Source organism: Schistocerca piceifrons, chromosome 3, assembly GCF_021461385.2.
Source record: "Schistocerca piceifrons isolate TAMUIC-IGC-003096 chromosome 3, iqSchPice1.1, whole genome shotgun sequence".
Lineage (NCBI taxonomy): Eukaryota > Metazoa > Arthropoda > Insecta > Orthoptera > Acrididae > Schistocerca > Schistocerca piceifrons.
The window spans coordinates 694,864,560-694,878,946 of NC_060140.1; positions in this window are offsets into that span (position 1 = coordinate 694,864,560).

Below are 14,387 nucleotides of genomic sequence, written 5' to 3' on the forward strand. Positions count from 1 at the left end.
GATCCTGAGAAATCAGTACCCAGAACAACCACCTCTAGCCGTAATAACGGCCTTGATACGCCTGGACATTGACTCAAACAGAGCTTGGACGGCGTGTACGGGTACAGCTGCCCACGCAACTTCAACACGATACCACAGTTCATCAAGTGTAGTGACTGGCGTATTGTGACAAGCCACTTGATCGGTCACCATTGACCAGACTTTTCAATTGGTAGGAGATCTGGAGAATGTGTTGGCCAGGGCAGCAGTCGAACATTTTCTGTATCCAGAAAGGCCCGTACAGGACCTGCAACATGCGGTCATGCATTATCCTGCTGAAATGTAGGGTTTCGCAGGGATCGAATGAAGGGCAGAGCCACGGGTCGTAACACATCTGAAATGTAACGTCCACTGTTCAAAGTGCCGTCAATGCGAACAAGAGGTGACCGACACGTGTAACCAATGACACCCCATACTATCGCGCAGGGTGATACGCCAGTATCGCGATGACGAATACATGCTTGCAATGTGCGTTTACTGCAATGTCGCCAAACACGCCAAACACGTGATGGTACGCATTTCTCCTCCTTACACGAGGCATCACAACAACGTTTCACCAGGCAACACCGGTCAGCTGCTGTTTGTGTATGAGAAATCGGTTGGAAACTTTCCTCATGTCAGCACGTTGTAGGTGTGGCCACTGGCACCAACCTTATGCGAATGTTCTGAAAAGCTAATCATTTGCATCCCACAGCATCTTCTTCCTGTCGGTTAAATTTCGCGTCTGTAGCACGTCATCTTTGTGGTGTAGCAATTTTAATGGCCAGTAGTGTAATATAACACAAAAAAGGCCCTCAATGGCTAAGTGCAAATAATCGTAGGTAAACTTCACAGTACATAGCAAATGCAATTTACAACTGTCTGTTCACTTCTAAGAGTTCACTAAACGACTTTTCTTGCCTAAGTCAGCCCTGGACGATGATCCATAACCAAGTGGGGAGAGCTGCTCTATCTTCCGAGTAGGCTTCTGTCCGTTGTCGTCCGGTCACTGGCGGATTGTACTTGGTCAGCACCTGGCCGAGGCGAAGTCGCCCACGGCGCTAGTGGAACTCGATAAAGTGGTGAGTCTCTGTGGCAGTGGCGCGAGCTCGCATGTTTGCGGCTGTGGTGCACAGCAAAGAACCATAGCGAAATTACTTTCCAGGCATACAGCTCTACAGAATTGTTAGTATGAGGCTACCAAGTGTCAACCAATAAATGATTAATAATTGGATAACCCCACCTAAAAATGTAATCCCATACTAAGTACGAAATACGCATCGTCCAAATTATTCATGTATGGTGGCAAAATCTTGCCGCCTTACAAATGACAAGCACATGACTATGTTTACATCTGTACAAACGGCTTAAGACTCCATGATAGATGTCTTCCAGGGCGAAGCCAAAATAATTTGAAGTATTAAGCGGCTGCACTAAAACTTGTTAACAGAGAATTACACGTCAACGACTTCGGTTTACCAAGAAAATAACTGAACTTAGCAGCTGCACAAATAGGTAACACCCAGTGACAAATATCTACCATGCGAAGTCATTTCAAGTAATGCAGTTTTGCATACAATTTCCCTTAAGGAATATAAATCCCCAGCCATAAGGTCAGTTTACGGGCGCTCACCATTCTTACAGTAAGTGAACACCATTTCACTGCAATGAACTTTAATAGCATTTACGACAGGTACAGGATAATTGAATCAACAATTGGCAGCCATGTAACTAACTTTTACATTTGGTGAAGTTGCATCAGGATTTACATGAAATTAGTAACTATTAAGCATACGTCTGAATACGCCTTCAGGGGCAGGCAGGTTACCAGGCAATGGCCAACCAATACGTCAGCTTTACCATACTTTATACTAAAGGTTGACTTTAGATGGTGTTGGTTGATTTACTTAGGAGCTGTTTAGAATACATCAGTTGCTGTGGATTATATACAAATGATATATAAAACATCAAAGCAATACTAACGTTTAATGTCAGATGTTACGATGGCAACAGCTGTCCAAATATTCGGACGGACTCACCCGATGGGGAGAAATGGCAAATAAACAAATCACAAGATAAATGTTACAAGGGTGATCAGATCGGAAAACAGCAAGTGATAAGTGATTCGAACTTACTACTATCACGTTAACAGCTGTCTTACCAAAACAGATACCTTTCCCATCGATGTAAGAGGAATTTAAAAAAAGATTTGGTGAATGCCACAAGATCAAGAAAAGGAAACAGTGAGGCCCCTTTCTGGGTTTGCTCATGATGAATAAAACATTAAATAACGACTAGTCCGTCTTTTGACATACACATATAAGCCAAAACGGACAGTTCTAATAAAATATAACACACCAATGCAAAAAACTCGTTTGACAATCACCGGAAGCGTTAAACAGTATTCTAGTTAAGTATAGAATGCCAATGAATTAAACCAATTTGGCAATCACTGAAGGCATTAAACACAGCAAGCAAATCGAAAGTCCACTTGTGAAGTGCTGCTCGCCAGATAGAAAAGAAAATCGTTTTCCCATCGTAAAGTGACAGGTGATGAAAAATGGATATATTTTGAGAACCCTAAGCGTCGTGGGTGAATCCAGGCAAACCATCGACATCCACTGCAAGACCAAATCGCTTTGGGAAGAAGACAGTGCTGTGAGTCTGGTGGGATCAGAAGGATGCCATCTATTATGAACTGCTAAAACCTGGTAACCCATTGATCTCTGCCAACAGCAAATAATCGATTTAAATCGAGAATTACATGGAATACTACAGGAATATGGAAAAAGGCAACAAAATATGTATGTGAATTCCTAAGAGACCACACTGCTGAGGTCATCGGTCCCTAGACTTTCACACTACTTAAACTAACATACGCTAAGAACAACACACATATCCATGCCCGAGGGAGAACTCGAACCTGCGGCAGGAGGAGCCGCACAATCTGTTACAAGGCGCCTCTAACCGCGCGGCCACGCCGCGCAGCGAAAAAGGCAACACAGTCATATTACTCCACGATAACGCCTCATTACACACAGAAAAACGGGTAAGGGAAACGATCGAGGCGTTCAGCTGGGAAATACCAGGGCATGCGGCTTATTTTCGAGACGGCTCCGTCCGATTATCATCTATTTGCATCACTGGGACACGCTCTCCCTGAACAGCGCTTCAATTCGTATGAGAATGTACGAAAATGGCTCACTGACTGTTTCGCTTCAAAACAAGAACGGTTGTTTTGGCGTGGCATTTATAGCCTACGGTAGTTCAAATGGCTCTGAGCACTATGGGACTTAATATCTGAGGTCATCAGTCCCCTAGAACTTAGAACTACTTAAACCTAACTAACCTAAGGACGTCACACACATCCAGACTGAAGCGCCTAGAACCGTTCGGCCACTTCGGCTGGCCTAGCCTCCGGAAGGGTGGGAGAAATGTATAAATAGCAATGGAAAGTATTTTGAATAAAATATTGTTTATCAAACAACAGACGTTAATTATTGCAACTAAATTCCGGTTTCATACTTCTGCACCTGGTAGATTTCATTTTCCATTGTCGTCAAGTCTGCTGTGACTTTCCAGTCAGTACCTCACAAAGTCTTCAATTCTTTTTCATTTATTATTCTTGCATTTCAAGTATTTGCACAATGGCTCTGCAGTCTTGATGTGTTTACAGAAATGTTATCAATAACAACACTGCTCATTTCCATAATTGTTGTTATAAATTGTAGTAAGTTTCTATGAAACGACAAGATACACAATTATAATTCTTCAATAGATGCGCCCAAAACATGTAATATCAAACATCCACTTTATACTAGCTGATCCCGTGTGGATGTTGGAAACGTTTGTGGTGTGTCCAGTTGTTTCATAAATAACTCAAGATGAGCAGGCGGAGCCCATTATATTACTATGAAATACCTATAACATATATAGAACAAGCATCAAAACGCTACTCTCTGCAAAATCTAATAGTTTCAGTGATAGATTTTTCTCGGGAAATAAACCTTCACCAGAAGATGACAAGTCGGGAAATTGCCAAAATATCGCTCCCAAACGAAAGTTTACTCGGCCAACAAATCCTTCCCCTAGAGGTATCATTGATTTTTTATTTCTATGTCTTCTTCAAGTAAGTGAAGATATTGTATTCAGCTTCGCCCTCCATGTGGGCATAGCGAAACAAAAGAAATCTGCACAATTACAATAACTAGGCAAATGAGTCGTAACCAGGCAGCCAAATTGGCACACGTGGCGTATTCACGTTATCGATTCATCAGACTGATTATAAATTAAGAGTGATCAGCTGTCAGTCTCCACGGTCTGCCGCTGCGATCTGCTATTGGCCCACATTCGTGCTATTTAAGAGCAGATTTCGCGACGGATGACTTCAAAATGTTGCTCATGTGTGTGGGTGAGGGAGGAGGTGAGGGGATGGGAGGCTCTTAACAGTCTCAGTTTCATCACAGTGACATAATACGTTTTATTTAGAAGGAAAAAACATAACCAGTCCATGGGTTGATTTGAACTCCTCACTGCCGTGAATATACGACACCTTCGACTGGATAAGAAGGAAGGAATATTCAGTGTTTTCACATGAAAAGTCTCTAAAAGTTCCGCAGTATGTGAATAGGGAAACAATATTATGTCCTATGCGTGACATAGATATTTACGTGTCACATTTAAAACACAACAGTTAAAAAATTTGCGTACATATGTGCTCTAGACTTCAAAATGCAAGTTTAATTTTGAACTTAATGTAATGTGTTCATGCTAAGATTCTGGTTCCAATTTGATAGTAATATAGTTCCTGAGTTTATAAACTCCTACACAGTAGGAAGAAACATATCTTTCCTGTGAGCATGTTTGTGCGTTAACTTATCTATAATAATTTAGAAACGTATTTACCTGAATCGATTTTGTATTAAATATGTGGGGTATAACGGGTATAAGCGCAAATATTTTTATATGTGGTACCATAATATGTAAACACAACAGTGTGTTGGTTGTTTTCTCTCTGCGTTTAACAGTCGTCGCACAAACACCTCACAAACTTTACGACCTAATATTTTCTGCATAGTCTTAACTGCACCCCTTAGTGGACTACGCCTGTCAATATAGACTAACTATTTTGGGTCCATATGTGAACACCTGAACTGCTGCTTGTCTTGCTCTTGCCGCACTTACTTGGAGGTGTCAACCAACTTGAAAACATACGACTTGCTGTAATTATTAGTTTTTTGATGATGTAAACTCTGATGTAATGTGTTGGGTACCCAATCCTCAGTAATCAAGTGAAACATCTGCGCTCATCACCATTACATCGTGTATTACGTGTCTCGACGCTGAGTGAGCTGTAAACATATAAATAACCAAAAAAGCAGTACGTTTGTTGTCATTATATGTCCAAGTATTATTCATATTCTGATAATACGATAGGCTAATCTCTTGTGGGGTACAGCGAGGGTGAGGGGCTACGCAGAAAGGGGAGGGGGAGGGCGAGGAATATCGCATGAGATTTTGGTTTTGCCCTCTGGCATTGCAAAATAATTGGTTGTAAATTAGCAGCAGAACGAGTCGGACATGTGGGTCTCTTAGTTACGTGTGTAACTCACTGAGCTTAGCAGACTAGTTTGACTGCAAATGAACAGAACTGTGTAGTTCAAAATGAAGCTCAAACAAAATGTACCAGAGCCAACGAGAAAGGCATGGACAACACACAATATAAATGGGACAAAACAACAGAACGACTAAAAGTGTTATCTTCGTGCCGTGCGACCTACCCTAACGAAGACCCAACATTTTCACCTGCAGACGTAGCTAATCCTTAGAAACGTATTATGTGATTGCATATTTTATAACTGCTTACGGAACGTTCCTGTTCTTTCATCAGTTAAAGGTATAGTTTCTCCCGGTTTGCGAAGGACGGATGTCGGCAAAGAGGGGCGGGGAGTGAGGGAGTAGGGGAAAGGAAAGAACTGAAATGTACATAGTAAGCTGACATAATGACATACATTCGAAGTAGTACAGTCAAATTAAAGCCACGTGGGAGGTTGTCAGCCACAAAATTTCACAGCTGCGAGGAGTCGCACTAAGACTAGGTTCTAATAACACGTGTCGAAATACACGTTTCCACACTGCAATATTTAAAACCGTTTAGTAAAACTGAAAAAAGAGTTTAAGTATCTCGGAGTTCTGCCGTCTCAGGATGAGGTTGTTCTCTGGAAACGTGCCACAAAATAAAAGCTCCACGCACGAGATGTATAAAACAGTTCAGCTTTACCTTGAACTAAGAACCCATTGCGGTCGCACGAAGAAAGCAGACGCGAATCTCTCAGAAATTCCTGAAACACTCTTTTGCCCTCTGCTGGCCTGTAACGATGAAAGCCAGATAACACAGAGCGCTAAAAAGAACAATGCTTCCTACGCACGACCTTGCAGCAGTGTGTGTGTGTCAACAAGCGTTCGCTTGAGAACTCTTGCACAGTGTCTCACGTCGGCGAAGGACGTTGTAAAGTTGTACTGAAAACAGCGACCATACACGCATGAAATGGACTATTTAAGAACGAATGTTGCATTTGCAAATCGGATGAATCGCATTGTTATAAAATAAAATCATTCCAACGAAATACCTGTCTTTAGCACGTCTGCTTTATGTTCGATAAATTCTCCCTCTGACCTCTTACATTCGAGGAGTGGCAACAGCGATGTTGTCTTTATTAGGCAACAACGTTGCAGCATTGAAACAAATTCAGACCCTCGAACGCCCGCTACTGCGGCAGGTTTTTATCACTAGACAGAAGAGTATTCGGCTTAAATACTAGTCGACGTATTCATTTTAACCAAGGGTAGGAAAGCCAGTGCGGTGGAAACCACTGCACTTAATCTCAAGTGATATGCGGGTTACAAGAAATCGAGCGTCACTACGCACTGGAAAACTGAAGCAATTAGTATATTTATTAAAATAAACGTAGAAAAATAAACTGTCTCCAGAGATAAGTAATAACCATGAATGTGGAGTAGTTCAGCATTTGGAAGTGAAAAACAGTAATCAAAATCAATATATTTTCTGATGTAAGCAAAATTCAGAGCCCTACTCTAATCTAGAAGTTTTTTGGGGTGTCACTCAAAGAGAATCTTCCTTCCCAGTCGGCCCACCCCTTCCCCCCTCCGTTCCCAAATACACGATTCTAGAGGAAGTTCAAAGAGATAGAGAAATTGAGAAACGGTGTTTTTTAGAGGGTTGGAAAGAAGACAGGGGAAGCGAATGCTAATTTAGGAAGAAGGAGGAAAAGGAGAGGGATGAGAGAACAAATGAGACGTAGAAAGTGTAGTCTAAGGAATGTTACCTTTATAGGTTTAGGTTCTCCTCTACTTAAACAGTACAAGATGCAACTTAATTATTAGTGATAACTGGCACAGATGAAAGCATACAATAATGGAAACAAAAAGGTTCCAGTAACAATGGGTCCAAGATAACTGCGATTGTGTGATTATAAGTCACCACAGACCACATTATGAATTGTTGTCCTAGTTACTACAATTGTATTTGACATGTAAACTTTTCCGTCGAGTGCTCATCTGAGTGGGTTCAAACTTCACCGACGGTACACCTTAATAAGGAATAATGTTTCGGTGCGTTACATGTTACAATTTTTTATACGCTCGTGCCTGTTGAAGGAGGTGTTATTACACACGTATCGCCCTAGCATTTGAATGCAGTACTGCGTTCATCGCTGAAGTGACTTACGAACTGTTACAAATACCCCCGGAGCATCTCGTAGAGCTTGACAAGGCAATACAATTCGCTGTCGCAGTTCTTCAAACGCATCAACGGTAGTGCTGTGGGGCGACCCCAGACGGAAATATGCAGGCGATAGAGGTCAAATGATCGATGCAGCCAACGTACAGCCCTGCTCGACAATTCTTACCTGGATCATACTGGTTCTTTTATCTCCTTTATTGTTACATCTTACCCCCTCGCCCTGTGAGTGCGGTGGATGGGCTGGCAGCCATACAAACAACAAGCTCTTCAGCCAGTAGGCATTCTTCACGAACTTAAAACGCTAAGCACAAAACAAGGAGATTTATTTCCATTTAATTTATTTTTTTTAAAGGTGATATTAATTGGAGGACATAAGAAATAATGCTGTCTTCATGAATAGTTTAAAAACAATGATAAAAATGTGGACAGACATCACAGCCAAAAAAACTGAAAAAAATAAAAAATGAACACTTGGAATACACCATGCATGACAGAAGAGTCTCTGACCATTAAAAATATAGCACTGCACACTTTCACTAAAACTGGAAGAGGAACTGCCTGGGAATGTCAGACTGCTGTTGAAAAGGAAGGTGGGGAGATAGGAGAGTGGTGGCAATGAGTACTGAGCACTGGTAAAAGGTGGTGATGGGATAGGGATAGCCATGGGGGCCAGGTGAGGGGGGTAGCTCGTATTAGAATCTATAAATTTGAATTTAAAATAGGGTGATGAGTGACAAGGAAGGGGAAAAGAAGGGTGTGTGGTATGTGGAGAGAAGGAGGAAGAAGTCCTTCGGGTAGGATGGATTCAGGTTTGGTAGGATGTATACAGGGTGTTACAAAAAGGTACGGCCAAACTTTCAGGAAACATTCCTCACACACAAAGAAAGAAAATATGTTATGTGGACATGTGTCCGGAAACGCTTACTTTCCATGTTAGAGCTCATTTTACTACTTCTCTTCAAATCACATTAATCATGGAACGTAACACAAAGCAACAGAACGTACCAGCGTGACTTCAAACACTTTGTTACAGGAAATGTTCAAAATGTCCTCCGTTAGCAGGGATACATGCATCCACCCTCCGTCGCATGGAATCCCTGATGCGCTGATGCAGCCCTGGAGAATGGCGTATTGTATCACAGCCGTCCACAATACGAGCACGAAGAGTCTCTACATTTGGTACCGGGGTTGCGTAGACAAGAGCTTTCAAATGCCCCTATAAATGAAAGTCAAGAGGGTTGAGGTCAGGAGAGCGTGGAGGCCATGCAATTGGTTCGCCTCTAGCAATCCATCGGTCACCGAATCTGTTGTTGAGAAGCGTACGAACTCTTCGACTGAAATGTGCAGGAGCTTCATCGTGCATGAATCACATGTTGTGTCGTACTTGTAAAGGCACATGTTCTAGCAGCGCAGGTAGAGTATCCCGTATGAAATCATGATAACGTGCTCCATTAAGTGTAGATGGAAGAACATGGGGCCCAATCATGACATCACCAACAATGCCTGCCCAAACGTTCACAGAAAATCTGTGTTGATGACGTGATTGCACAATTGCGTGCGGATTCTCGTCAGCTGATTGTGAAAATTTACAATTTGATGACGTTGGAATGAAGCCTCATCCGTAAATAGAACATTTGCACCGAAATGAGGATTGACACATTGTTGGATGAACCATTCGCAGAAGTGTACCCGTGGATGCCAATCAGCTGCTGATAGTGCCTGAACACGCTGTACATGGTATGGAAACAACTGGTTCTCCCGTAGCAGTCTCCATACAGCGACGTGGTCAACGTTACCTTGTACAGTAGCAACTTCTCTGACGCTGACAGTAGGGTTATCGTCAACTGCACGAAGAATTGCCTCGTCCATTGCAGGTGTCCTCGTCGTTCTAGGTCTTTCCCAGTCGCGAGTCATAGGCTGGAATGTTCCGTGCTCCCTAAGACGCCGATCAATTGCTTCGAACGTCTTCCTGTCGGGACACCTTCGTTCTGGAAATCTGTCTCGATACAAACGTACCGCGCCACGGCTATTGCCTCGTGCTAATCCATACATCAAATGGGCATCTGCCAACTCCGCATTTGTAAACATTGCACTGACTGCAAAACCACGTTCGTGATGAACACTAACCTGTTGATGCTACGTACTGATGTGCTTGATGCTAGTACTGTAGAGCAATGAGTCGCATGTCAACACAAGCACCGAAGTCAACATTACCTTCCTTCAATTGGGCCAACTGGCGGTGAATAGAGGAAGTACAGTACATACTGACGAAACTAAAATGAGCTCTAACATGGAAATTAAGCGTTTCCGGACACATCTCCACATAACATCTTTTCTTTATTTGTGTGTGAGGAATGTTTCCTGAAAGTTTGGCCGTACCTTTTTGTAACACCCTGTATATGTCGGGACAGAGTTCATGGTCTGGGAAAGGGTGATTGTTGAAATTTCTTTGGGAGAGGACGTAGGGGTAAGAGGGTAGGTGCAGGATTGGTGGGATGCATAGGTAAAGTTGCAGCAGCACACTAGGATATGAAAGGAGAGGGGGCACAGTAGGAGTGATGGAGAAGAGTTTGTGGGTGGTTTGGCTAATCGTAGGTGTTCAGTGTGAATGAGGAGAGATGGTAATTTTATGAGTCGATAAAGGATCCTTGTGGGAGGTGGTATGCGGATGCAGAATGCGAAGCGGAAAGCATGGCGTTCGAGGATCTGGAGGGACTTATAGATCTTGGATGGGCCAGAATCCATGCAATATTTGCATAGAAAAGGACGGGGTGGATCAGGTATTGTGTGAACGAGGGGTGTAGTCCCATGCTCGGCCAACTAGTAGTTTTGGTAATTTTAGAGCAGCGCTTAACAACTGGCCGGTTTTGAGTGCGAGTACTCGCGTCTGCTCAGGCACGTGCTCGCGAGCAGGTGCAAGGTCGCGGAGTAGGGGGGGGAGGGGAGGGAGGGGAAATGCGCGCGCACGTTTGAATGTCATCTCGCGTTCGTAGCAGATTTAACTAGCCACCTGAATGCTTTGAACATTTTACTACAAGGTAAAGATCTGCTAATTACTCATTTCATAGATCGAATACGAGCTTTTAAAATGAAATTGACACTTTGGGTGAGTCAGCTGGAAACAGGAAACATAGGTCATTTTCCTAAATTATCATCCATGCCAGATGTTCGCAAAGTTATTCACATAGTTTAGTTGATCAGCGCTTTCAAGATCTGACAGCACTAGACAGTGATTTTGATCTTTTCTCTCCATATTCAGCGAATATTTAAGAAATTCGTCCTGAGCTGCAGCAAGAAATTATTGACCTGCAGTTTGACAGAGAATACAGAGACAACTTTCAGAACAAGAAAAACATTTTGGAATTCTACAGACACTTCCCTCAGGATAGATTTCCTCGTTTGCACAAACTGGCGGCTACAATAATATCAATGTTCGGTTCCACGCATGTTTGTGAACAACTGTTCTCTGCAATGAAATGTAACAAAACGCACCTGAGAAACGCAATGTCTGATCGAAATTTAAACTACACGCTACACCTAAAATGCACAATAACAATTACTCCGAACATAGTCGCAATTGTAAAGGGCAAAAAGTACAAGATAACCGAGAATCCCACACTTCAGTGACACCTTATATTGTGTAACAGTTCACAAATTAATGCGAATGTAGAGGCATACACTAAGCAAATAAAATTATGTGGCATGTGTACATTCTCCTTTATTTGTTTCATTTGTCACAGTAATAATTCGTGAGTGATATCCCTGCAGGTGGCCGCGGATTTACATTGACTGGCGGCAGCTGTTGTGTGCCCCACGTGAGTTTCCCCACTCTCCGCTCTGGTCCAGTAGTGGGGGGGGGGGGGGGGGTAGCGTGCTCGCGTTGCTCTGTGCTCGCACCTTGCTGCTCACTGCTTGCTCCGCGAGCACGTATGTTGTGAAGCCCTGTTTTAGAGTACTGGCGGCTTTCTGTTGTATGGTTAGTAGTGTGGTTTCGACATCGAAGGTTAGTCTAAGGTATTTTAGTGCATTAGTTAGCTGGACAGGACGTCTTAGATAGTGAGATAGAAGTCGTGGAGGCGTAACGTGTTGGTGGTGTGTCCTATAATTACTGCTTCAGTTGTAGAGGGTGAAACATCCTCTTTGAACAATTATACATGACTGTGCTTAAACTGACACACAATATTTTTAGCGCAACGGAATCTGACTTTCAATAATCCCTACAAAAGAATGGCCCTAACTAACATTAAACTAAACCTTTCACAAATCACTTACCTCACAATCATCTTCGTTACTCGAACTACTGCAATACAGTGAGCGCCACTACTGCCAGCTAAATAAAAGATTCAAACTACTGAAGTCACTAACTACTGATAGGCATAGTTAGCAAATGAAAGATTTTGATAGAGAACAAACGATGTATTTACCTTAATAGTGTTCAAAAGTCATAATATATATAGCAGTTCATAACATCCAGTCTTACAAATGTATTGTCTCTGATGGACACAAGTCCAGATCATCGGCTCTCAAATTTTCACCATCTCTCTCCCCACATCCACCACTGCTGGCGGCTTACCTCCAACTGCACAAAGCTACGCGCTGTTAACAGCCAACTGCCCAATGCTACAATGGCGAGTATTACAACAATGCAAACCACCCACAGACTGCACACAGCACAGCCAGTGATTTTCATACAGAGCGCTATGTGGCGGTAACATTACCAATATAAGAACCTAAACAGCCTACATACATAGCCCCCATGCTCGCCACAAAAAATTTCACAAATTGTTTTGGGCAGTGGCCAATAATGATTTGATAAAATTTTTCATAATTACAATAACACAGATATCAAATGCACACACTTATTGATACAATGTTGGTCAAACACTAAAATTTTCTCACAGTCCATAAAGACAGTCTTAATCATTCATCACAGTAAAATTGCAGTGTTTTTTTCTCAAAGTCTGGGCAGTAAAAGAAAATGCACACGGAAGTAGTGGATTTAAATGCAGTCTTGAAGAAGTAGTGTTGTCCTTCCAACGGAAATACAGTGCTGACTCTTGACATGCAGACAGGCAATGGGCCACAACAGAGCAAACCCACAGGAGAGTCAGTCGAAGTTTTGAAGAATACTGGTAGGTAGGTCATCACAGAACAGACCCACTGTAGTCCTGGTAGAGATTGTGGTATTGGTGGGCCACCAGAGGTGCAGCCCCACTGCAGTCCTTGTAGAAATAATGGTATTGGTGGGCCACCAGAGATGCAGACCCACAGTAGTCCTTGTAGAGACGGCCAGCAACCATCTGTTGCGATTGTGCAGGTGCACAATCACCATCGAAGAGTCTTGCAGAGAATACAGCAAGTCCATGAACCACCACTTGTGCACTCACAAAAATTTTTTTTTGAAATGTCCTTAGAATCAGCAATGCTGTTATCCAGTCCCTTGCTGAATTATTAACACACGTCCAAACACTAACCGTCCTCTTTTTTTCACATCTTGTGCATATACTTTGACCACAGAAATATGTGCAGCGAAATGAATGCTTACAAGTTACTTAATTTGATGAACTGGTGTCAATTACAATTTTATTACATAAGAATACAATAACAAAGGTACAAAATACATCATTAAAGAACATAACAGTATAGATAACATTTGTAGTAACACAGGCTTTACAAAAGAATAGAAATAAACATATACATCAGTGTTACAGGAATTATGACATAAGTAAATATATAAAATAATGAGAATAGTTTTTGAAACATTAATTTCACACTTGAGCATTGAAACAGAACAGAATTAATAATGTCTAAACATCTTTACAAAGTGAATAACATATTATTAATGCAAATTATATTTGAGGATAACAGTATTCCTCATCATAGTGAATGTACCTTAGTACTAGAAAAATTCTACAACATAGCTCTCATCAGCTAAACACATAAAGACAGGAAAAACACAAATAAACAAGGGTACACAAACACATAGCAGAATAACACAAGAGGAAAGGGCAGGGTTTGTTTTCAGTGTAACATTTGGTACTGCAGTTCAACCCAAAACTTCATTCCATAGATCTTTCATCTTATTTCAACATTTGTTTCCACCAAAAAAATCCAATCCAAGCATGCTTTCTGTATTTATATGTTCACATATTTCTTACCTCATTATTTATTTTCCATTGTCTTACCTCATCATTTATTTCCAAGAAAATCCTACCTAAACATGTTGTCCCTAAACCCTACTTTTTTGTTCATACTTTTTTGGCCAAACCATTTTCTTATAGCTTCTTAATGCATTTCTTCCAATTCATCATAGTTAGTTCCTTATATAGTCTACCCCATCTTAAGCTAACTTAAATCTACTGAGCTCAGATGCATAAATTAAGGGACGAGGTAATGCAGCAGCACAAAACAATTAATACAAACACCAATGATAAAAAATGCAAATTTGCAAAGCAAGCAGCTGTAAATCTAAATTAACAGAGAAAATGCAACATTACAACTAATATGAGCCAATGTGCAGCAACAAGAAAAATAAATCAATAGTAAAACTGGCTTAACAGAGTAATACAAAGTGAAATTCAGTAGCACTATGCCTGGTACACAGCAG